The sequence below is a fragment of the Oryzias latipes genome, chromosome 18 (genome assembly GCF_002234675.1).
Source record: "Oryzias latipes chromosome 18, ASM223467v1".
Lineage (NCBI taxonomy): Eukaryota > Metazoa > Chordata > Actinopteri > Beloniformes > Adrianichthyidae > Oryzias > Oryzias latipes.
In genome coordinates, this window is record NC_019876.2 from 9,513,384 (window position 1) to 9,540,846 (window position 27,463).

Here is a 27,463-nt window from a genome sequence, read left to right on the forward strand (position 1 = left end):
TGAACCTTTTTTCTTCAATGATTTGTGATCTTCACTGGTGTCCATGGATTACATGAAATCTTTCCACCTTTTTCCTGGTAGGGAGAACACTTCAATGTAAGGGTGGGGTCATCTAAGATAGCACAAGGGTTAAATTGAAATGTTAGATTTTAAAAGGTCTGTACCAGAGGGCTTTGACTAAAATTTAAAGAGGTCCAGTTATAAGACATTTCTTGAGGTTAAGTCCCTCGGACTGCGGACCTGTACTGGTTCACGGCCCATGGGGGGTTGGGGACCCCTGATTTAATGGAAACAAGTTGGGGACACCCAAACTGGCAAAAAGTGACGTGGAGGGGGCCCCGAAAATGTGTCCATATTTGACGAGTTGGGAGTGAGAATGTGTCGGCTGCACGACAACAGGAGCTGCACCATTTAAAATGGACGCGCCCATCGTATTAGTTTTGCATCAGGAAGCCGGGTCTGGATCCCCATGACCCACCATCTGGGTCCAGATCCAGGCCGCTAGTTAGTGACCCCTAGTCTATATCATTAAAAAAAATCAACTTTTTGAGCTATTTAGTGTATTATAATGTTCATTCCTTACTATAAACAACTTAAAGCGGTACTTTTATCCATTCCTGAGTATTCCTCTAAAAACCTGCGCTCGGAACACCAGCCCCTCTCAATCCACGTAAACGAATGGTTTCTCAAATTCTGACATCACAAAGTGAGAACAGCCCCTCCTAGGAAGAGTCTGTCCTGTCAGCACCACCCCCAGGCTTACACACACACACACACACACACACACACACACACTTTCTCCACAGAGCTATGATCCACACAATGCGCACATCCATCGTTGCAAACGTTTTGATGTTGTTTGTTTTTCGTGGATGAAACACAGACACTAGGTTGACGTCATGAAATGGGCGGCACCCACAGGGAATGAAAGGCGGAGCCTCAGAAATTGAGTCGTCTTACTTCCAGGTAGCAAAATGAACTGCAAAGTAAATCTTATTTCATAACTTTTAATTGGCCCAAAGGTAACATATGATTACATATATGGATATAGTTTACTCTCAAAGACATACAATTAGCATGATATGGGCCGGTTCAATGAAAACAGCCATTTCTTTTTATCTAGTGCCTTAATAAAGGTGTATGGATGTGAAAAAAAGAACAAATTCTATGTAAAAACATTCAAGAACAGAAGGAGGAGGGTAGTTGTGCTATTTTTGAATCACTGACTCATTCCTATTTACTTGTACTGAGTTATTCTGTGTGACAAGTCGCTAAAGTGTTCTAAAAGTAATAAGAGCATACGCCACCAAAACTTTTCTGTCTAGCACTGCAGTATATAAGAGGCGCTCTCTGCACCATTCCCTGCAGTTGCTAAAATTTGCAACAAAAAAGAAAGACTGGCGTGGATATGAAAACACCGCGGTAAGGATTGTTGCTCAACAAAAGGGTTGACATTTCCCTCTAATTATCTCATTTTGGTTTGAAATCTGACTTTACTTTCGCTGGAGAGTGATGTAACACAAAGAAATGGGAATAATTGCCAAATGAGGCTCGCTGACACACCGTCTCAGCAGATGCAGCCTTCTCACCTGACGTTCGTATCATCTCAATCTTGGGTTGCTACATTAAAAGCGTCTCAGTGCTCGCAGAGTTAAGACACCAGAACGGACGAAGGCGCCATGAGCAGGGCCGGCCACGGAAGACGGCTAGATCCTCCAATGGAGCGTGAGCAGATCTTTGTGTCCTGAGGGACTGTGAAACCCAGTGAAAGTGGAATATCTTCACAGCAGCCAAAGTAGTCAACAGTCATAAGTCTAAAAATTAGAGGTTAAAAAAAAAAACAAAAAAAAAAAAACGGGGACATGAAGTGTGCTGGGAAATAAATTCCGTCTATGCTTTTAGGTCCATATATCAAACATGATAGGTGTTGCCCTACTTCTGCTAGCATCTGTTAAATTGGCTGAGGGTATTTCGCCTCCTTTGAGTACATCACATTAAGAAAGGCCGGTTTCGTAAAAAACCTGATCCGAGAGCTCAGTCAAACACACTTTGTGAGCAAACAAACAATGTTTTTTTAACCAATGGGGGGTGAATTATATGAAATGTATAAACAAATCCCAATTTGCCAAGGGCCGTCACAGCCATGTTGTTGGAGTGAGTTTGCTTTTTAAAGGAATTTCTGGTGCTAGAATGCTAAGCCCACATGCTCACATCTGCTGCATTATGAATAAAATAGAGGCACTTTTTCTGACCCAAAGAAAGAGCCAACCAGGGAGAAGCAAAACATCTAGACCAGCGGTCTGCGACCTTCAACACTTAAAGTACCATTTGGGTTAAATTCTTACCAACCACAACCGGAGCAGGAGCCATAAAGCCTTTCTTCACCCTTTAGAAAAAATAAGATACTGATTTCTATTTATTCTATTGTGATAAAACAAAACAAAACAAACAAAAAACCCTGTTGTTTTGGGTATAAAGAAAACATTTTCATTTTCCAAAAAAAAATGAAACAGTTTATAACTTTTGACAGAGGTTCACATGACTTCCTTTCAAAATAAAACACATCCTGTAGGATCAACTCAATGCAGTTTATGCGACCCTTTGTGGTGCATCGCAGCTAGGAATTTGTAAATCTAACTATCCAAAATTAAATCAAAACTACTTCACTGACCCTACTTTTACTGTACTTTTTGAACCATGAGACAAACTTAAAATCCCTGAATTGGCTCAAAAATTAAAAAACTTAATTTATAATCCAGTTCGTCTTAATTCTGGTTGTGCATCCAGACCTCTGATTGAATTTCAATAAAATTTAAAAAGAAATCTGTTCAAATTTTTTAGCTCAACTTGTGAAATGTACTGTCCTACAGATATTTGAATACACTTTGAGTTAGTTTACTTTATTTTTATTTATTTATACTTACTTACTTTTTGCTTTACATTTACTTTTTGAATGAAAAACTTATTATTCTTTAACCAGAGAGCCACAATGGAGGGGTTAAAGAGCCACATGTGGCTCCGGAGCCTCAAAGTTGCAGACCCCTGAACTAGACTAAATGGAGCCTCTATTCTGATTCAATTCTAATAACTTTATTCAGAAAGTCCCCAATTTACAACAGAGATAGTCTTTGGAGGTTTAATAATGTTGATTATTTTAATCCAATTTAGTCTTGATAATTCCAATAAATCCAGATTAACTAATAGTTGAATTACAGTGTCTCTGACTGTTTGCACATTTAATGCAATTCTGACAAATTCTGTAAACTGAGAAAATCCGCTTTGTGTTGCAATGCAACACTTTACTCCTGTAAATTCAGTCAATCAAATCAGTTATTTGCGCCAACAGTCAAGTCTTATATCTTGTCGCAGAGGACAGCTTCGATTTTAAAGAGTTAAATTAGCAGTGGACTACACTTAAAGGTTTAGGGTGTAATCCCCATACTGAGCTAGCAAAAGGCCACAGTGGGGAGGAAAACCCAACTTTAAGGATGTGTAACCATAGTTTGATGTCAATTGTATGATGGAAGTGGTTGGTGTTCCTGACCATTGAGAAAATTAACCCACTTTGCTGAAAATCTTGATTTTAACAAGTTCTTGTTGCATTTTTCTCATGATGGAGAACAAACACTGTGGGGCAAAAAAGTACTTTATTAGCCACTAATTGTGCAAGTTCCCTCACTTAAAACTATGAGGGACGATATGAGAAAAGAAATCCAGAAAATTACATTGTCTGATTTTTACAGACATTATTTGTAAGCTATGGTGTAAAATAAGATAAGTCTTTGGTCAAAAACAAAAGTTCAACTCAATACCTTTTTTATTCACCCTTTGTCAGCAATTACAGCAGTCATTGAGTCTTCACAAGGTTTTTTCAAACTGTTGAAGGTATTTTGCCCCATTTCTCCATGCAGATCTCCTCTAGAGCAGTGATGTTCCGGGGCCATCACTGGGCAACACGGACTTTCAACTCCCTCCAAAGATTTTCTATGGGTTTGAGATCTGGAGACTGGCTAGGCCACTCCAGGAAACTTCAAATGCTTCTTACGAAGCCACTCCTTCGTTACCAGGGCAGTGTGTTTGGGGTTGATGTCATGCTGAAAGACCCAGCCACGTTTTATCTTCAATGCTCTTGCTAATGAAAGGAGATTGTCACTCAAAATCTGACAACACATGGCCCAATTCATTCTTTCCTTTACACCTGGGGTGGCCAAATCCAGGCATCGAGGGCTGGTACCCTACATGTTTTCCTTATTGGCTGAGTACACCTGATCCAGGTAATCAGCGGCAGATTAGGCAGGATTTCTGGAAAAACCAGCAGGCCACAGCCCTGCTTTCACACGGATCAGATCCTGGTGACATTGCTGAAAGCAGCCCCAAAGCATGATGTTTCCACCCCCATGCTTTACAGTAGGTATGGTATTCTTTTGGATGCAACTCCTCCGAACACGACAAATAAAGTTTTTACCAAAAAGTTATCTTTTGGTTTCATTTGACCATGCACATGTACTGGCTTTAGCAGAGGGACACGTCTGGCACTGCAGGGTTTAAGTCCCTGGCGGCATTGTGTGTTACTAATGGCAGCCTTTGTTACTTTGGTCTCAGCTCTCTGCAGGTCATTTACTAGGTCCCCCCTGTGGTTCTGGGATTTTTGTGAATAAGGAGCAGAAGAGTAAATGCAGTTGGAAAAAGATTGTAGAAGTGATGTAGGAGCTACAATCTGCAGGCCGCAAGCTCCCTGCTCCACTCCATTCTGATGCAACTTCTGGACGACTAGATCCATGTACGTCTTCATTTCCCTCGTCTGAGCTGGCATCTGGCTCAAAACTGTAAGACTGGATAGCTCCAATGTTCGTCGCCATTGTTGTTGCACCAGCTAGTGTTAGGTCTGGGTTGTGGGGGACTGTAAGCTAGCAGAAGAGCGTGTAAACAATGGGTTGATAGGAAATGGGGGCAGACCCCACAACTCATAGGTGAATTTCTAATGAACTGTGTCTTAGAAAACAGCACACGTTTTTTTTGTTTGAACTAAAAACAGCAGAATCATAATTAAAAGACCACTGAGATTTATTTTACAGAAGTTCAAATGATGATCAGAGTCGGACTTTAAAAGTTTGATTATGATTCTTGTCATTGAATTTTAGCAATTTTTAGTCTATTTAGTTGCTTGCTTTATCAATCTACGCAGAGCAGCCTGGCAGGTTGTCAAACACAAGAACGACACAAGGATGCAATAGAGAGCTCCAACCAGAGGAAGATGTTTGACTCTAGGGTCAGACGAGAGCATGAAGGCTGTAGGAAAACAAGTCAAAATATTTTACTGCAACAAGTAGATACTTTGACCTTTACAGTATATAGCGAATAATCCTTTGAAGGCATTGAAAAGAAAGGTCAATCATTTGTAAATCATTTGAAAATCTTGAGAAAAAATAGGATTATTAAACCTGATGTCTTACATGTGCTATAGTTTATTGTCCAATATATCAAATAGTCTTTGAGGACCAACATACAACATAAAGAAATTTAGCCCGACCACAAATATTTTTCTAAAATCTTTGTCAATTTATTTAAATACCTATATATTTTTTTACTTTTCCTGTCCAACAGCTGGTCAAACAGATGAGAGCTGAAGACCTCTTGTGTTGGATATATTTTACTTTAACAACAGGGGTTATGAATCTTCTGACAAACCAGAGGTATGTCTGAATAAACCCCTTTTGTAATCGAGGCCAAACTTTATTCATTTTAATCATATTTGAAAATCTTTTGTGTTGGACCGGATGGAAAAGGAAAGGAGGGAAGAAGAGAGAGGTATGTTAGAGAGAGGGGGGGGGGGGGTAGGAGGGTGAACCATGAAGCAGCATAAAGCAACAAGCTACTGGATGTTAATCGTTACGGTGAGGTTCAGATGTAATACAAGTCTATAAGGGCGGGGCCTGTCCACACACAAACACTCAGATGTTATAACATAACTGTTACCTATATTGTTCACACGCATACTTATGCCTTCAAACCAACTAATGTGAAATATTTCATTCAATCACGCAAAATATTTGTGCAAAGGTGAGCTAACACCTGTGCTCAGGTGAGTGTTTATGTTCTTCTAAAATGGATGGTGGAATGTGAAAAGAAGGAGGGAGAGTGCCCTGCCATCCCCACACCAAGACCTCGCCGCAGTAGCAGCGGCAGCCAGAACCCCCCCCCCCCCCCCCAACACCACAAGGCAGCAGATAGAGAACAACCGCCCCCCGGGCGACCACATCCGCCACCCAGGCCAGGGCCAGCAGGACTGCAACGAGGCCCCCAGAGCCAGAGAGCAGGGAGGCATGAGGGGACAGAGAGCGCAGCTCCAGCCCAACCAGGAGAGCACCGGGAGGGCCCAAAGCAAGGCCCCCGCCGAAGGAGCGCCCACAACCCCAGACGAGCACCTCATCACCACCCAGGAGTTCTGGGCATCCCCCCCTCCCAACCCCAGGTACGAGCCAGGACCCCCAAGGGAGACCCGCTTTCTTTGACAATTTAACTGTGTCGATAATTTGAGAACTCGTCTTATTTGACTTGTTCTGTTAAGAACATGACATATCCTGGTAGTGTCTGATCTCCATGCTTGGGATCCATGCTAGTTCTGCTAAATGCTATCTCCTGAAATCGGATCCAGAGAGGCTACATAACAAGAAACGCAACTTTTATTCTTGGCTTTAAAGTAGAAGTTCATCTTTCTTATTACAAACATTTCAACTCTTTTAGCTTTTTATTCTCACTAAGGTCTACTGGAGCCACTAACTATGATGCACAATATCTACAGCTTCCTGTGTTTAAAAAGCATTCCCATTTCTTTGTGCCTCTCTGGAACATGTAATAGTCCTGAAAAAATGGTGGCGCCATTACCACAGTATGGGGTAGCCATTCTTTTACTCTTCAACAATGTCACAAATGTCAGCTTTATGAGCTTAAACCCCATATACCACCCAGATGGTCCTACACACACCTTTTCAAACACTTGGTTGAGTTGCTGTTCTGAACGACCTGCTGTTCTGAAGATTATTAGAAGCTCTACTGCTCTTTAAGTTTTGCTTTTATTGTTCATATGTTGACATAATTAATACCTTTCATTCCACCCTTTCACACCACTGGCAAGAAGTCCCTTGGCCTTGTAATGAATCCAAGAACAGGAGAAATTTGCAGTAAAACGTTTTATTCTTTTTTTCCTTTCATAATATTTCAGTTTTTGAAAACATTGTTGTGAAAGTAGTTTCCTTTCTGTTTTGTAAAATTTTCACATGAAAATGCTTTAGATATTGTAAAATGTTAAAATATAAAACCACTCTTACTAATTTAAAAATAAATTAGTAAGCTTAGAACCGGGGTGTCCACACTCTTTTGTTATGTGAGATGTGTATCAGAGGATGTTCGATTGGCCGTTCTGCATATCAATCAAGTCACATACTTCTTGGTGAGGATTTTAACTCAACTAACTTTTTGGAAATATATATATATTTTTTTGTTATTTATCTTTGCTGGCCTGCGATCTACCCTCATGTCCTTGAAGATCGATCTGTCGATCCCGAGCACCCCTGGTTTAGGCAGGTAAAGGAATATTAGATTACGGGACCTTCTCAGTCCATTCCTGTTGAATGTCGCAAACCCCAAAGTTGCAGATTAGTCCCAGACCATCACACTACCACTGCCATGTTTGACTATATCAGTTTGTTTAATAATCTGAAACTAAACAAAATGCACTTAATTAAAAAAAAATAAATAAAAAAAATAACAATTCCCACAGTACATCTGCGGCTTTGTTAGGTTTAGGCAATGCGTCCATCTCATTGACAGAACTGGACCTGTTACGGGGGGAGCGGGGAAGTACCCAGGCGCAGAGAGGAGAGGAGGCAGGAGGATGCAGGGAATAGGGTTTAATAACATAAACTAAAGACAAAAACAAAACCACTGCATACGGCAGGCTAGAATCTCGAAACACTACAAAAACACTCAGCTCGAAAAACCGGGGAAGAATACAATATGGACCAGCACAGGAGGAAGGGAAAGACAGGACTTAAATACATACAAGGCAACAAGACACAGGTGGAAACACTCAGGACTGATGGGGCAAGGTAAAACTCGAAACAACAACCAAACAGGAAATACTTCAAAATAAAACAGGAAATCCAAGAACAAAACACAAAGGAACTGAAACCGTAACAGGACCAAGAGAGTGTGACATGTGAAAAATGGCTTACTTCCAACAAAATGGTCAAGAACTAGAACAGAATCTTTCTTTAGGCCAAAGGGAATTCAATAGTGCCAAGCTGCATATTTCACAACACTAGCACATTACAAAATAAATAAAAAAATAAAACCACAGAGCATTCAAAAATCCAAATCTGAAAACAGTTTTTCTTTTGATTCAATTCTTTCACCATTTCATTTTTGGTGAATTGGACACTACCATGTTGGAACTAGACATTGTCAGTTTGCAGTGATTACTCTGAATCGGTCTGAGACCTTTTTTACATGGCAACCACTCTCCCCAATCATGACTGAGCTTGTTAGAAGTCCACATCCCTAACACTTAAATATGGGCTCTGGAAAATCTGTAAATCAATTGTTTTAAATGCTTGATGTTGGGGCCAACCGGCACAACCAACTTTTATTGATGGATCTGATTGGTCAGTTTATAATTTAAATGAATTAGTATTAGCAAAATTATGATTAGCAAAAGCATGTGAAGAACAGGTAGCGCATAAATTGTTGTTCTGATAAATAAAATGAGCAAAAGCTATTAAAAAAAAATGTACATGTTTTTTTTATAGTTGATCACATGTTTGCAGTTGATCTCATGTTTTTGCACTTTCGCAGCTTAATATTAATATTTATTTATTTATTTAATACGAATGTCATTTTTAATAATTATTTCAATAATTTTGATAATTTTAATAATAGTTTCAAGAATAGTTTTATTAATAAGTTTTAATAATAATTTTTAATAATTTGATATGAATGTCATTTTTGATGTCCTTTTTGATGTTATATTATATATATTATTTCTGAATGTCATGGTTGCTGCCGCAGATAAACGAAATTTCCCCATCGTGGGCTTAATAAAGTCATTTATCTATCTATCTATCTATCTGTCTGTCTGTCTGTCTGTCTGTCTGTCTGTCTGTCTGTCTGTCTGTCTGTCTGTCTGTCTGTCTGTCTGTCTGTCTGTCTGTCTGTCTGTCTGTCTGTCTATCTAATTTCTCAATAGAAGTCTATGGGATTTTGGCTGCTTGGAGCCAGTGGGTACTTCATGTATTAAATGCGAGTGGGAGGGGTCACTCATTCCAGTTCTCATGTACAGTCAATGTTACTATCCATTTTCCAAACCCCAATAATCCCTTTCGGGGTCAAATGGTTGCTGGAGCCTATCCCAGCTACTGCTGGGCGAAGGCGGGGAACATCCTGGACAGGTTCCCAGTCCGTCGCGGGGCCACTCACATTCACACCTATAAAACAATCTAGAAACATCAATTAACATATGAAACATGTTTTTTTTTGCTACTCATGCACAGGGAAAACATGCAAAGTCTACACAGACAGATCCCAGCCGGGATTAGAACCAGAGCCTTCTTGCTGTGAAGCAACCATGCAGCCCTAAAAAAATGTATTTTGATTTAAAAAAACTCTTTTTTTAAAATCTGGTTTGATTAAATTCGTTAATATTGCACCTGCTTTGCAATTTGCATTATGTTTGTTTGCGTACTAAGCGTCATTATACATGTATTTTAGCAACTTACACTCATACTAATAGGTGAAGCAAGGCAGGTTTGGAGTAAATGGCAAAAAAGTCAACAATACGATAAGATCCTGGGCTCAAATATTTTGTAACCAGCATGCATTGCTCTTTGTGATTTCAACACAAAAGTTATTTTATCCCTAAATAAACTCTGTAAAAAAAAGGTGCATGTCAAAGTGCCAGAAAGCAATCGCACAAAGATATTACTGCTAAGCACTGCATAAACCAGTATGTTGAAAGGCAATGTATGAGAGAGCAGTCCTGAACAACTCAGTGTCTCACACTCATCAACATCTGTCACAGTCGCTGTTTACAGGCCCTCCGGTCATGTCACGCAGCCGTGTGAAAATAGTTGTTGAGATAGAAGTGTTTAGGGAGAGGTAAGGAACTGGAGCTGGGAGTGGGAATCCAAGCTAAGGTATAAATAAAGGCAAGTGGGATAAACAAGATAAGGGGAAGAGAAATAAAGTGAGTAGAAAAGTGAAAGCTGGAAAGGAAATGCAGAGGAAGTAAAAAAGAAAAATCACATTGTCAATAAATCTTCTGAGCTGCACCTCTAATTTAAACAACCAAAACTTTCCATTTGGAGTGCAATGTAGGCAGAAAACCCTCACACTTTTTTCCATAGTGAGGCTTATTTGATAAAAGAAAGCTAAATTGCACCCTTGGTTAAACAAATCCTTAGGCTAAAATGGTTTGTTTTGTCTACTTTGCCACAGAAATACAACTTTATGAACAAAATGGTCTGAACTCAATGTGTGGTCAACACACAATGAACAATAAAGCCTGTACAGGGGGTTGACCTGTACTGGTGCTGCAGGTTTTTGAGTTGTCCGAGCCCAGGGACTGTCGTAGAGAGAAGCGGTTACATCTTAAATTGAGCTCAGGTTAAATCAGAATTGCTTCCCTAGCCCTACGGCTTTTGCCTATCCGTACATTTATCCTTCCAAGCTGAGAGATATGGAAAAAATAGTACCTATGTCCAAATTACAACCCTATAGTGCGGGTCTATCTAGTCCCCTGGATTTTAAAAGCAATTCGAACACCAGTCTTACAAAAAAAGATTTCCGTAACGGTGAATATGACATAATCAATTTCACAAAGTGAAAATCTAATCGACATGAATGTCTTACAAAGACTATTTTTGAGTCCCACGGTGTTCTGATGATGATAAAAATGGTGGCTTATTTAAAAAAATACATTTAAATGCTTTTCCACTCCGCAAAAATTGCTCAAACGCAATGCATTGTGGTCTATATTCGACAATCCAGTGAGCATAGTTGCACACTGGTTTTTGCAGACTTCTGGGAAATTTTTAGGGCACTTGATTTTGGAATAGCAGATTCGGACAGTACTACAAAATAGTGAATGCACTGTAACCCTTGTGCTATTCTAGGCACTTAAACATTGGGAGTTGGGTCATCTAGACCCACTAGACAGTGCGCTAAACCTTTTTTCTTCAATGATTTGTGATCTTCACTGGTGTCCATGGATTACATGAAATCTTTCCACCTTTATCCACCTTTGTCATGGTAGGAATAACACGTCAATGTAAGGGTGGGGTCATAGGACAGCACAAGTGATATAGTGAGTGAAAGAATTTTGACATAGCCCAAGTCTTTAAATTTGGACATCGCTACCGCTCGATGACGTCATCAATAGATGCCAGTCATCTACGTTAGCTCATAGCTGCCACTGCTCAGAAAAGGCATGACATCAATTTTATAACTTTGAAAAGATATACAAAAACTCAAATTTCAGTGTGAACTTCTTTGCTTCAGAGCACAACCATGTGAAGAAATGCGTTTCGTGGATCACCCTAACGGCAGAGGAATAGTCAGCCTTCAGTTGCTACCAGTCCTCTTTAAAAAAACACTTTTGGAGACCACTATAGCTTCAACCTCCCCTACAGTTGGAGCAATAGGGAGGAGGCAGACGGGCAGGGACGCAATTTGGATTCTGCCTTATAGTTCTCTTGAGGCTCATGCGACCACCTTCAGGGACATGAAAATGGAACGTACGATTGTCGTGCATGTGGTCTGTGGATAGTGAAGTATTCGTAAGAGTAAGTGTCCATTCTAGTTGTTAGCAAAGTGCTTGTAATGGTCCCTAACTGACCACACGCTTATATTGCACGCATGGAATACGTAAGTGCCTGCTGGGCGTAAGGATGCCACTATTCTGGACATAAAATCGAACCATTTGTTACAGCATTCAAACGAATCGTATGGAAAGTTGCATCCCTACAGCACGTTTATGTTGAAACTGTCAAACAATTATGCTAAACTTAAGAAAGATTTTTTTTAATGTTTTTATTAAATTACAACAGGTTTTAGTATGAGCCAACTGAAAGGTTTTTTTTTCATTACTGGCAAATTATTAGGATTTTTCTTAATTTATAGCATTTTTGTTGTATTGTAAAACAAATCTGATATGTGGAATCGTCTGAAATCGAGGTTTGACAGCAAATGAGAACTGGACTGAGCAACCCCTCCCCCCTTGCATTTAAACAGGAAGTCCCATAGACTTCTACAGAGAAATAAACAGTCATTGTATACGTCAGAATAACCATTCTAGCTCTATTAGATTTTTTTAACATTTTCTTGCTAATCCTCATTTTTTTTCATGATATTTTTTGCTGTAGCGCAAGTTATTCAAATTATAAACTAACCAATCAGATGCCTCAGATGTTCGAAGCGTTTGACATTTTCTCCTTTCAGTGGTAGGAGTTGTGGCCTTCTAACATGCTCGCTACTGATTGGAGAGAGTAGTTGCCATAAAAGTATGGATAGAGCAATCACAGATTACTGAGGACGTCTGGTTTTAACATGGGGACGGACATGTCACAGAAAAATGGAGACTGCATTGACTTCAATTGGTTGGAACCGGAAGCAAAGCATTTTCTATGGGTAACGTTACACACGATTCATCCATTTGTATATTATAAAGCCAAAGCTTTGGACTGAAACGAGAGTAAAATGAATGGTTGCATCCCTGGATGCCAGTAGAATGCCCATACAGACCCATTGGACAAATGAGCATGAACATATTTTGTGCGGACCACCCACATGTCCTGTAGAGGTTTAGTCATTTTTTTGCCTATAGGAGAAGTTATGACTAATGCTTAAAGTGTGTTTTACTCCCAAAAACGGATGACTTCAAAGAGAAATTCTATTTATTGATGCTAACGAGCCGCACAGGGCGGTAATTTAGTAAGGATGAGAACATCTTTCACCCAATAAGACCTTACAGAAATTACCGTTTGAAAAATTAAAGCCTTGCATCACGTGGACTTAAGTGGTCACTCCTATCACTGAGAAGTAGAAGAAAGGGGAGAAAAAAAAAACCCTGGGGTCATATTGACACTCCAATTAGAAGAGTCATGTAACGCCCTGCAGTAATATCACCAGACATAATTGCAGAGCTAAAATAGAATGATAGCAAGATCAATAGCGAAAAACCTTAGAGGGAGAAAACCTGCGTGTGTGTATGTGTGTGTTCGGCGGCAAAAGCGGAGAGCTTCATTGTGCAGAAGTCTATCCGTGGAAAGAATAAAAGGTGGAAGAGAGAGAGAGGTGGGAGGAAGGTTCCCAGAGGATACCACTGTTTCATAGCACACTGCTCGGAAGTACCTCCTGGGCTGGAACTAATTGGTGCAAGATTAACTTTGCAGTGAGATATAACGACCCCAAGCAACGCCACACATCTGCGGATCGGCGGCATTGGAAGAGGCCGGTTTCCACGCCACGCGCCCAGAGTGATTATTTGGTCCTGGACTGTCTGTCTGCTTATGCTGCCCAGTGGGACTGATATAGCAAGACTCAGGAAGTGCTGCCAGCCTGTGATTCCTGCGGTTGTGCAGAATCTACCAGACGTTGAAACCCATAACACACGAGAACAGAAAACCACTTGAATCCTGAAAGTTTTTTTTTTATAGGCGTAGCTTTTTATTTACTTGATTGTTGGTAATTGGTGCTTCTTTGCAGGATAGAGAAAGGACAAAAAGTTGGGTCACACTTGTTTACACTTTTTGATTGCGCTTCGGTCGCATTGCTCCAACTCATATTAGGCCTCAGACAAATGTTTGCCTTTCCCTGCGCCCTCCAATCTTGGCAACCTGAGGGCAGCATCGGTCAATCCCAATGTTGAATTAGCCCTTGCTGTTGGATGCTATCGACTCGGCCTCTGTTGGATTATTTGACCACCGCTGGATTATTTGTTTCCTCGACAATTGAATGACGGCGTGTTTGGTCCGGAGCCGGACTCCCCGCTGTTAACTTTACCGAGTCGAGGTTTGTTCTTTGGGAAGCTTGTGTTGATTCACGTCGAAGGGCAGCTTTTCACCTTCACGTGTGGACACCAGTGTATAAGTAGCTTCTCTCCAACACCACTGCGTCAAAAGGAAGCCAAGCGATTTTATTCAACACTAACGCGATTGATAATTTAAACAGATTTATGATCTGGTACGTGCACGGCATAAGATATCCATAGAAAAGCTTCAAAATGCATGATTAAATTATATCTAGAAAAAAATATTCTTTTTTTCCCAGCTAAAATGCATGAAACTTGTTTAATATTGTCATTAAATATTTTACTTTTTTTAGCCTCCAATTCTCTTACCATCTGATCTCCATCTCCCACGTTAATGGAAACACACCCTCCTGTGTGGAAATATGCATAATTGCTGTCCTCTTTTCCCATTCTCTGTCTTCCACAAACTCGGAGGCTAACGTTTTTGAGTTTTCTGAAGAAAGTCTGCCTGACATAAAAGGGCCTTTCATGGCAAAATACACTTTCATAAAAAAGGATGTTTCATGAAAAGGAAGGAAAGTGAATTCTTTTTAATTTTAGTAATAGTATGAATTGAAGTCGAACTGAAATGGGTGTTTTTCTAAGTGGCATGGAATGTAAATGTGCGGCATAATCTAACAGAAGCAGTTGGTTTTTTTAGATAAACGCATTCCACACATTGACATTGCACTAAGGTGTTGCCTGTAGTTCAATTTTCTTGATTAATGTGTTAATCTGACTGTGAATTCTGCAGGTACCTACTGTTGTGCATCTCTCAGAAAAAGGTGTTCAAGTGAGCAGCAGGTTTGCAATCAAGAAGTTCCAAACGAGAAATCATTTGTTTTCCTAAACAGTTCATCTTTTTTAGTAACAGAGGACATGTTTTTGTTTTTGCTGTCTGTTGATAATGTGATTGCATAAGTGAACAATAACATCAACAAGTCAGTAGGCTGCCTTTAAACATTATGCTAAAATGTTTTTAATGGCCCAATCAATAAAAATCTGTTTGCCGTACAATCTGGAATCGACGTCTTTTCTTTTCTTTTCTTTTTTTTTTTTATTTGGCTTTTTTTATTCTTGGAAAATTCCGGATCACTGGTTTATTTATTTATTTGTTTGTTTTTTTACCTTTACTATTCGTCGAGAAACACTGGACTGCCCGCGTGAAGTTAGTATCATGTAAAATGTAAAAATGCGCCAAAAAGTAAGAAAGTTTAAGTATAAGTAAAGTTTGGTGTATATTATGTCAAACTGTAAGTTTTTTTTTCTGAAACAGTCTATCCTCTTTAGTGAAAGAAGCTTTTTATTTATTTTTAATGCCGTCTGTTGGTAATGTGATTATATAAGAGAAGGATAACATCAAAAAGTCAGTAAAGGCCCAATCGGATAGATTTTATATTGTTATGAATACATTTTTGCAATAGTATGGGACATCAATTACAATCTGTTTTTCATAAAATCCAGCTTTAAAGTTTTTTTTTACTTTTTATTTTAACAACGGGATCAACGGTTGATTATTGTTTTGTTTTTTTCACTTTTAGCATTTTTTTGTAAACACTGGACTCCCCACGTCAAGTTAGTCTCATGTAAAATTTAAATATGCACCTAAAAGTCACAAAGTCAAAAGAATAGTCAAAGATTTTATATGTTTTGTTATATGTTCGTAGGCTAGTCTTTTTTCCATCTTTTTTTTTTATCAGTTACAAAAAAAAAGAAAGCCAAATGGAAGCAGGGTTTTCCAAAAAAACTGTCCCCCTTAGCTGTGCTTCATCTTTAAGTAAACAACCACCTCAGACTTCTACTGCTTTGGAGATTTAGAGGAATCCCTTTTATGGCCCCCACCTGAATCCAACCGGTGTTTACCGAGGGGTTCAGTGGAAACCCCAAATGATCCCTTCTGACATGGCATCACTTGACCACTACATTTTTTTCACTGCTCTTTGTATGTCCATCCATCAAATCCCTCTGGAGATGTTAGCTAAATCACAAAAGGAGGGTCAATTGACTTAAAGACGCCACTGATGTGTCCCTATAAATGACTGGCAAAAACAGACAATGTATGTATGCTATAATGATGTTGTTCTTGACTTAGTTGACCTTACTCCAGGGAAATCATTTGGGGCATGATTGTTTTTCATTAGGAAACTCAATTTTCTTTACAGCTAGCTCACACACTGTCGGAACAGAATCCTGAATCTCAAAGGGATGAAAACGATCAGTAATCTCCGCCTCAAATTGGGGTTGTATTTTTTTTATATGGTTCTACATTTCTTACAATAGATTGTTTACAGATGTTTTTTTTGGACCAGACTTGTGTTGAAACGTAAGATCAAATATAAAAAAGACTTAGCAAAGATGGCAGCTTGTGTGTAATTTGCTATTTTCATAAGTGTGTCTCCCACTCTGGTCCAAATTGACAACTTCTGTGTACAATAACTGATTTTCATCTACCTCCACACACAATAGTTATTTATGCTGCACTTTATTGTCCTCCATTTTATTCTATTTTTTATACTTGAATTGGCTTTTGGTTACTTATACATATTTTGTTTTAAATGTATAGTATCACCACTCCAAGGCTGCTACAATTCCACTGTATTATGGACAATGACAATAAAGGTTTCTGATTCTGATTCTGAAAAACAAAATCATTTATTCACATTTTCATTTTTGCAAAACATAAATAAATAAATAAAAATAAATAAATAGATTTCAATCTGTGCAGGCACAGACAATCATTTTTTTGAACTGAAATAATCAGAATAAAATGAATGCTACATTATATTTAGTGTATTTGGTTCCCTCATCTACACTTAACGTTTTTAGCAGGGATGCTGAATTTCATTTCACTTCAGCTCCTGAAAACAAACTGCTTGACATTTAAACTTCACAAATACATCTTTAGATTTATGATTACTTGCACTTTTATGGTGATTTTACATAATTAATGTAGACAGTGCTGCACACAGCTAAATGGCTAATAAAAAGATGATGCACACTTGCTGTGTTTCACATTTTGAGGGATATGTACTCTGATTTTGGATGCCATCAAAAGTGACTGGAATAAAAAGTTGAGAATGTTGAGAAAAATGTATCAGGATCTATAATTGGAATACCATTTAAACGTAAAGTCAAACATGCAGGATAAGACGTAACTAAATAACCTTGTATACTTTAACCCTTTATTCTTATTACAGTCCATCCAGACCTGTTTTACTTGCACAAGAGGTTATGTTTTTCTGGATGACTTCCTATTTTTTCCTATAGCTTCTTGAAGTACAATAATGAAAGGGGTGCTTCTTTTGTAGAAAACACTCTTTTTTTGATATCCCGTCATCAAAACAAACTCCCAATGCAGACAGGATGATGTGACTCAAAACTGATCAGAAAGATCCAAATTTTTAACAAAAGCAACTTCTCTTCTACAGCAGCCCAACTACTTTATTTTCCTGAAGAGTTATTTAGTTACTAACTCAATTGCTTAAAACCCTTGTGCTATCTTAGATGACCCCACCCTTACTTTGACATGTTATCCCTACCATGACAAAGGTGGATAAAGGTGGAAAGATTTCATGTAATGCATGGACACCAGTGAAGATCACAAATCATTGAAGAAAAAAGGTTCAGAGCACTGTCTAGTGGGTCTAGATGACCCAACTCCCAATGTTAAAGTGCCTAGAATAGCACAAGGGTTACTCCCTAATCCCGGACCCTGTAACACACTGTTGAGCTTTCTGCGATTGGTGGACCTCGCTCAAGGATCACAGATGACCATCTGAAGAGCCATTGACCTTGTTGGAAGTTTGAATGCGGTTGAGTTAGGAAGTAAGATGGCTTTTCGGATCACAAAGCCCCACAGACGGTTCAGATTCATGGAACATTGTATGTTTTGTTACACTGAGCTCACATGAAAAAAATGGAACCACGTAAATGAATATTAGAATAACCAAGCCTGCGGTTGTGCACAGCTAAATAATGTAATGTACATGCATTTAAAATAAGGCAGGAGTCTGACGTCAACAGAACCAAACATGACAAAAGATATGAGAGGAATGTTCAAAAGCCATTATTAATTATGCAAAAGTGCTTGCTTCTATTTGTGGGTTATGGGAGTTCAGAAAAGAGTTAAACCTCAGCATGTGTGAGAGTCTCCTATCACAATATAAAACCACATACAGGCTCACTGACTTTTTAAAAGCTTTCCAGGGTAAAGGCTGGTGGGTTTTGGGTTCTGGGTTTTGGGTTTGAGTTTCTAAATTGTAAAAAAATGTGAACAATTAGGTGTTTTTGTACTTTTGAATTGAAAATAGTTTTTGGGTCTTGTAATGGTTTACCAGGGGAAAGCGGCTAAAAAGTTTTATGTAGATGTTTTGCTCGGGGTGGTCTTTATAAAAGTGTTTTTTGTGATTTTGCTCAAAAGGCTAAGAATAACACCTAAAAGGCACAACGCAACAGCGGTTTGTCCTGTTTTTTTTTTTTTTCCACATAGTTTTTTTGGGATCATTTTAAATCAGCTTGATGCAAATCAAGCAGGTTTATTAGCTCAGCAAAAAGTCCACAAAGCTAGATCAGGGTCAGGAAGGCAGGGGTCGATAAAAGGCATTCGATCATCAGAGGAGAGACGGGGTAGTCAGAATCCAGGCGAGAGTCGGGGCAAGCGGCAGGCAAACAGAGTCAGATACAGGGTCTGGAGACAGATATAGTGCTCGGTAGGGAAGGCAGTGGCACAAACAATATTTCACACTGAGCTCCACTCAATATGCTGTGGTTGATGAATGAATGATAGTCAGGTGTGCAGCATCCTGGTAATCTGCACTGGGGCTTGCTGGGAGTTGTAGTGTGGTCAGAACTCAACAAAACATCACTATTTAAGTAAACACCATTTACCTCATAAAAGAAGGTCAAATTAAGAGCTTCTGAACCCTAAACTGCTGCCACAAACTCATCAAAACCTAAAGAAAACAATGGAACAGTTTGCTGAAACTAACAGGGATCTGTAGAATTCCGACCATCTGAATCGATGAACAAGTCTGCGTGCAACATTTCGACCAACTATACATAATGCGCGAGCTGTTTCCCATTTAAACTGTGGAGTCATGCAGCTGCTGCTGCATGTATCTCCATATCTGCTATCATGCATGTATGATGAGCTATCACTATTATTCCTGTCCTCCCTGCAGCTGTCAGGGGCTTTAATAAGGGATCATTCACTTTGCCGAATTATCTGTATCAAGCAGGTCGGACAGGCGCAAAGTGGCAGTAAAAACGAAAAATGTAGAATTTCTTTCTACTAACCTTTCACATCTTCATGACAATCCTAAATATTGATTTAATGTTTTGTCTTGTTTGTGTGGAAATGCTGTAAGCTAGCTTTCCAGACGGACAACAGTATCCAATTTAAATAGTTGTTTTTTTTTCCATAAAAGAACCCTCACAGAGACAAACAATTTTAACTTATGAGCTAGCTCTTCTCTCCATCATCACTGTAAATAAATGCTTCGCCTCTTTGCTGTTGCTTCCAGATGTATTTCCCTTTCTGGCTGGGTATTGCATTTCTTATTTTTTTCCCCACCCTTTGGCTTTTCTGATACATCCTGTGCCTGAAAGCCTTTGACAGATTTCCAGACGTGTGTGATGTCCGCCGCTAACTGATGAGTTTAAGGTCAAAAGGAGCCGGTGAAAACGGGCACAGGGCAACAATAAAGTCAATCAAAAGTAGAAATTCAAAGACGGCAGGAAGAACCAGGAATCTAAAAGGCCAACAAGGTATTCTTGATTGAATTACTGGTGGACAACATTAATCAGACAAACATCTTTGTCTCTTGACCCACAAGCACAACAAAGAACTGTGTTTTACTGCATGTCCTGTCTGAATTCTTCTTTTGGGTCTTTTACTTAGATCAGAAACAAAATAGACATTCAGCCGAAATGAGCTTCCTCCGTAGGGTGTCTGGGTGCTCCCTTACAGATAGGGTGAGAAGCCCGGTCACCCGGAGAGAGTTCGGAGTAGAGCCACTGCTCCTCCTCATCGAGAGGAGCCAGTGGCTCAGGCGGTTGAGCAGGTTGTCCAATGATCGAAGGGTCGACGGTTCGATCCCCGCTCCCCCCAGCCAACTGTTGTTGTGTCCTTAGGCAAGACACTTTACCTTCCTTGCCTCCAGTGTGGCTCCACTGGCGTGTGCATGTGCATGAATGATCCCGGTGATGGTCAGAGGCGCCGTAGGCACGAAGTGGCAGCCACGCCTCTGTCAGTCTGCCCCAGGGCAGCTGTGGCTACATCATTAGCCTACCATCACCAAGAATGAATAAGGAGTGAATGAATAATGGACACACTGTACGCGCTTTGAGCATCTGGAAAAGCACAGATAAATCTAATCCATTATTATTATTATTATTATTATTATTAGAGGTTGGCCCGGAAACGCCTCTGGGACCCCTGGAGGAAGTGGCCAGGGAAGTCTGGACATCTTTGCTTAGACTGCTGCCCCCACGACCAAGACCTGGATGAGCTGAAAACGATGGATGGATGGATGGACGGACGGACAATTGGACATTCGTAATTGTATTTTTCAAAGTATCATTTTCATTTTTTTGGGCATTGTTTGGTCCGACTAATACTCAGGTGCGACTTGTATGTGATAAAAAAATAGCAATAAACACTAGAGGGCACTGTAGGTTTGTGTTGATGGACTGATCAGTATATGTTACTGACAGCAACATAGCAGAAGAAGCACTGCTCAGTCTTATGCTGCATTCCGCCCGACATGCAGCTTCATGAACGCGCATTGAGCCGCTGTTGTTCACACTGGACTCACAGAGAGCTGCAGGGCGAGGGATTCTTCTTCCTTTTTGATTTTTCTTTTTTCTTTTTTACTGTTTAATAGTCCTTGTTTGCTATCTACAGTTTGATGAATCTTTCAAAATGCAAAGCACTGCAAATCCTGCAAATCTTCAGGCTTTTTGGTTTCACAGCTCTGAAGCTATAAATGTTTGTTTTTGTGTCATATTAATCTGCACAAAATGAAATTGACCATTTGTCCTTCGTTATCATGTTTACAACAGTCGGTTTACAACAGTCGGTACTTCTGTGTTTTGAAAAGGATGCTGCATACACGGCATCATCAAACCAGGGGGGTATTCCAGGAAGCATGTTTAAACTAGCCTGACTTTGAGCCTGAACTCTGGCTGAAATCCGCCTGAACTTGCTTACTCGGGGTATGTCGGTTCCAAAAGACGTTAGATAAATACATAAATTTGAGTTGTATAAACAATTATTGTGTTTTCATAGACGTAAGAAATTATGTTGATTAAATTTAACTCGATTATTTGTTACCAATAGAAGTAATTCATTTAAGGTGGCAAAATTGGATAAGTTATATATATATGAGTCACAGGGAAAATGGAAATAAGATCAAAAACTTGTGCGTTTACTTTGTCTGTTCTTACTACAAGCAGAAACTCTTTCTTTTGCTGATGCAGCCGTATTACTTTTTTGATGGACGTATAAATCTTCATACGCCGTCATTAAAACCTCAGACTCCGTCTCACTAAAGTGTAACGCTTTCTTTTTTTCCACGCGTTTCCATGGTGACTCCAGAAATCGGCGATCCAATGAGATTGTCTTTATGTACTTGACATGCACGTGCATTAACCCAGGGTAACCAAGTCGGGCGTAATTACGCCAACTCATATCCGGTCTTTTGGAACCGACATACCCCGAATAAGCAAGTTCAGGCGGATTTCAGCCAGAGTTCAGGGTTAAAATCAGGCTAGTTTAAACATGCTTCCTGGAATACCCCCCTGGTCTGTTGTGTCACAGTTTTGTTTAATCCTCATAGGTTTGTCATGTTTCAGTTTGCTAATTAAATGTTTTATTTCCTGTCACCAATCCTGGTCTCCTGCATTTTGGGTCCTCCACCACCAGTTCCTGACAGATATGTTCATATTTAGTGCTAATGTACTAGATTCCACCTGTGTTCCATGAAGCTAAATAAGCATCAATATGTTGTGCAGATCTCCATTCTTTTATTGTCAACTATTTAGTTACTATGATTTGGTTTAAAGATGAAATGTCCAGTCTTGTTCCCTTTTTTAGTTAAATACATTTCTAACAAAAGTGTGATTTATATTCCAATACTACTTATATATGGCTTTTTCTTTTTAATTATGCATTTTTTGGCTGCTGTGACTTAAAGTCCTAAAAATAAGGCAGTTATTTTTCTCCAAGACTGTCAAAACATTATAATTTCTATTATATTTTCCCAAAGCCCCAGAAATACCATATTAAGAACTGAATAAACATAATTCCACTTCACATTTTTGTATAAAAACAAAAGTCTTGGGAAGCTTTGATCGGTGGGAGAAAATATTTTGTCACAAATCACAAAGCAATGGTTCAATTAAAGGTTGCAAATATTTTCTATCATGGGGTTAAACTGTTTAAAAATGAAGCACTTTGCTGATGTATGAGTGACAGAAAAACTGTGCTGCAACTATAAAAGGTGAGCAACACCTCATTAGAGGCCCAAATGTCTGGAAGAGCCTAACTCCTCTGCAGAATAGCGACTCAGATTAGAAAATAATCTTTTTTTATGTCAATAAAGTTGTGTAAATTCACATTCCTGATATGTGCCTGCAGACAGAGAACCACTAAGATGGAAGGAACCAGCATAAGCTTTTACCTGACTTCATGCTGGCAGGAAGCTGCTGTTAAAAATAACTACAAGCTGCACACACATGCTGCCTCCCACTTGCCTCGCACCGAAAACCAGTTTGGCTACTGAAAGACGTGTAGCACCTCTGTGAAGACAAATATATCTTCAAACTCTCTCGGTGTGGTTTGGAATTGCTGTCTGTATTTGGCTTTGTGATTCAGTTCAGCCTCTCTGTGGAAATGATGGGAGGTTTGAGCTCATTTTTTTGGTCTCAGGATTCAGACAGAATTTACTAATTAGCCCTTGTGCTATCTTAGATGACCCCATCCTTACATTGACGTGTTATTCCTACCATGACAAAGGTGGAAAAAGGTGGAAAGACTTCATATAATCCATGGACACCAGTGAAGATCACAAATCATTGAAGAAAAAAGGTTCAGAGCACTGTCTAGTGGGTCTAGATGACCCAACTCCCAGTGGTAAAGTGCCTAGGATAGCACAAGGGTTAATTTTAGATAGTCCTCTTAAAACCAACACGTGATCTTGATGGTGAGTCCTTGGTGGCGTCTTAAGCATTAGTCACATGCACCTGTACAGGGGCAATGAATCCGCACTGGTGCTGTGGGTTTTTAGGTTGTCCGGGCCTGTGGAGGGTCGTAGACAGGAGCAGCTGCATCTTAAGGGTCTTGCAGTTCCCTTGATGTCATGAAAATGGAATGTACCATTGTTGTGTGGGTGGTAAGTGTATCATTAAGTATTCGTAAGGCTAATGTAAGTTGCACACACTTCTGACATATGGGTGTGGTCGTACAATGGACTTCCCACTGCCGTGGTGCAGGGGTAGGGCGGTCGACCACTGATCTGATCGAAATATGGCAGGTTCGATTCCCACCTTGCCCGCCCATGTGTCGAAGTGTCCTTGGGCAAGACACTGAACCCCACCTTGCCTATGGTGGTTTGCATGGTTTTTGTAATTTAGACACTAAGTCAAGCAGATGGCAAAACTACTTAAAAATTGCTACAATGTTTGCCATACTGATCTGTGCCAAAACATTAGCCTTTTTCCTTGTACCCAATAGGAAAAATTAGTTAATTAATTAAAAGATCCTCGTTTCTAGGTTGAGACACCAATGAGCACATCAGTGGCGCCATTGGGCTCATTATCCGAGGATGCATCAAAATGTTAAAAAATGTCAATAATCAAACTCTCAGCCTCCTAATTATTGGACAGCTGCTCAAACTCCGTAAGCGCTTCCCCTTCAGACCGTCTGTTGATTTCTGACTTGCTTTCTTCACGTCTCGTTTCCTTGGTACATCATGTCAGGAAATCTTGCTCCACTGCTTTAAAATGCATTATTAAAAAGTTTGTACTTCATCCATGTGCTTATTTGGGATCAAGTTTTCTGTGCGGCATTTTTAAACAAAGAGACTTGCATATTAGGTTCTGTGACTTCAGCACCAAAAAGTTAAACACATACGAAAACCAAGTCATAAGGGCTGCAATGTGTGGAGAAACTCCAATTTAAGGTGCCAGTATGTCTGTTAAAAGGGGGGGAAAAAAAGCAGATTTCATCATTACTCTGTTAAAGAAGTTGGACTCATTAGTCTGACAGTGTGTCTGGGACTCATTTAATGGTTTTTTCCCCCCTCTTTAGTTTTTTTTTCTTCTTTTCCATAGATAATGATAACACTCCGTCATGTAAGAGATAGCTCTGTCCTTGGGCAATGTATAACACATTTCCGCCCACATTCACTCCTATAACGATTAAATCTGACCTCAGTTTATTGAGAGCCAGCGAGACCCACAACAGCCACTCATGCAACGCTTCTCACTGATAATACATCATGAAAAAGTATCTAAACTCCAGGCTCTGGACTATGACAGTAATAAGAGAGTCTAATCTAGTTCTTACAGAGTAATGATTCATTTTGTGTTTCCTGTGACTCCTAAAGCCATAACGTTGCAAGTTAAATAATCAGAGGAAAACTACAATAGTAAAACTGTAAAAATTTTCTTTTTTCTTTAGATTTTTTTTATCAATAAGTCTGTGTGTTAAATTTCATTTATCATAATTACAACTGCGATGGGGAGGCATCGGCAGAATCTTCAAGATTTCATGCTGTCACCTGATTTTTTTGAAAATCTTTGCCGCGTTCGTGCCCGTTGATGAGGCAGTCAGATGGCTGTGCAGGCGGGGATGATGCCATTACGAAATCGGGCGACACCTGGCTGGCCACAGGCTGGTGGCAGCCGGATTGCTGGCCGGCGGCAGCTCTGATCGGACGATGTGTAAATGTCTCCGGATGGTGGCCGTCCATATCAAGTGCCACCGGCCTCCACCCATCCGGTATACTGTTATATTTTTTTAGATTGCAATTCAGCGATAAGAATAGTATTCATACTAGATGTTTTTTTTTTTTTTGTAAAAGACTGTAGATGTAAACAAGTATTCGGATGCTCATTACAACCCATTGTAACCCTTGTGCTATCCTAGGCACTTTAACATTGGGAGTTGGGTCATCTAGACCAGTGTTTTTCAACCTTTTCTGAGCTGCGGCACACTAAGCTTAAAAAAAATCCCGCGGCACACCAGCATCCAAAAATGAAAAAAAAAGGAGAAACTCATAGTCTGTATTGATCTACAGCCCCTCCACAATCTCACATGCATTTTTGTGATAATTACTGCAGAAAAAGCTGGAAGCTGCAGCTGTTTTTCTAAAAGATGCAATAAAAGTTAAGTTAGAAGATTTAAAAATAGTTTGATGCGTGTTCGTTGTTTTCAAGACGTTTAACAACAGAACTCCTTTTACGCTGTCACTCTCACAACCCAATGCATCATGGGAGATGTAGTGCATAGAAACGGCCGGCGGAGATCGCTTTTCGGAGCTTCATGGTTTTGTTCACTTGTTCCACGGTCTGATACCGGACTCTGTGGAAAGCTACACCGCTAAAGGCGAGCTTTAGCTGGTATTTTTGTTAGAACTGAGCGACTTTACGAGCTAAATCGAGACAAGGAAGTGAAGACTTTAACCACTTCTGATTGGGCAGACTGATGACATGTGATTAAGCCTTCAAGAATGATTGGTGGAGACAGGTAAAGGGGCGGGACTTTTCCTAAATACAGCCGGAGCTGCAGCTGAATCGCGCTGCCGTCATTCTTATCAAAATGTCTTTAATAAAATAAAATAAACGCAAAGAAAAAGTATTTTACGATCTTTTATATTCCTAACTCCTCAGTGTTTTATCAGGGCCTGTTTGGATGAACACAGAGCTGAAATCCTGGAGATGGGAAATGTTTTTAGATCAGTTAATGAGGGCAATTTCACACGGCACACTTGACCATCTCCCACGGCACACTTGACCATCTCCCACGGCACACTAGTGTGCCGCGGCACACTGGTTGAAAAACACTGATCTAGACCCACTAGACATTTCCACCTTTATCCACCTTTTTTTTTTTTTTTTACTTGCCCTGTCCAACAGCTAGGCAGGCAGATGAGAGCTGAGGGCCTCTTGTGTTGGACATATTTTACTTTAACAAGAGGGGACCTTTATCCACCTTTGTCATGGTAGGAAGAACACGTCAAAGTAAGGGTGGGGTCATCTAAGATAGCACAAGGGTTAAAATGTAAACGTTTGTGAGTAGTTACGATAGAAATGGACAGACCATGGTGGTGGTGTAAAAAAAAGTGTAACATAAATGTAAAAAAAAAAGTCTATTTTAGATAACAAAAGGAAAAAAAGAACAATTCTGGATATAAAACAATACAGTGGCAGCTAAACCTCAATTAGCACTTTTTAATGCATTATTTTTAATGCTTCTGGTCGCTAAAGGTGGAATTCTTTCAGTACAATTTCTCCAACTTGAGTCAATCCATCCAAAAGATCTTTAGCTCCCTTTGTGAAAGTGAACTCCTCCCTCTCCTTTCCTCCTTTTTTTTTTTTGCCCCTGCCGCTCAACCACACATCATACATCAAACCATGCATTTATGCCAAGCAATTGAATTCTTATTGGATATAAATCTGTGAGGTGACAAATGAGAGCTGCGTGTGCGTCTTTGCCTTATAAACTGGCATGCTTCTCCCATGACTGATACCTTTAATTAGCACTGCCGTCTCAGAGATCCATGAGTCTGTCTTTCACCTCTAGAGCCAAGACACTTTCACCGTTCACTGACTGGAGTCGCACATTAGTGCCATCTTATTTCAGATTTAACTGAAGTTTCAAGATGTTTTTGACCACGTTTTCCAAACAAGAACAAACTTTTAAAGACTTAAAGACTGTTTAAAGGCTGGCATCTTTTGTTGAGAAAAAACTGATTTGGCTTTCAAACAAAACTTAGGGAACCCTTTAACTAGGAGAAATGTATCTGTAAAAGGTACTTGTACACCAAAGTCTGTGGAAATAAACACTGTCTCTGCATTACCAGGATGCAGTGAGGGAATGTGAAGGAATGTCACACCTTCCAAGATTTTGTGACATTGCGATCTAACCAATACAACCAATTCCTCCAACTTTTTCTATTACTGTAACCCTTGTGCTATCCTAGGCACTTTAACATTGGAGTTAGGTCATCTAGACCCACTAGACAGTGCTTTGAACCTTTTTTCTTCAATGATTTGTGATTTTCACTGGTGTCCATGGATTACATGAAATCTTTCCACCTTTATCCACCTTTGTCATGGTAGGAATAACACGTCAATGTAAGGGTGGGGTCATAGGATAGCACAAGGGTTAAAAAAGTT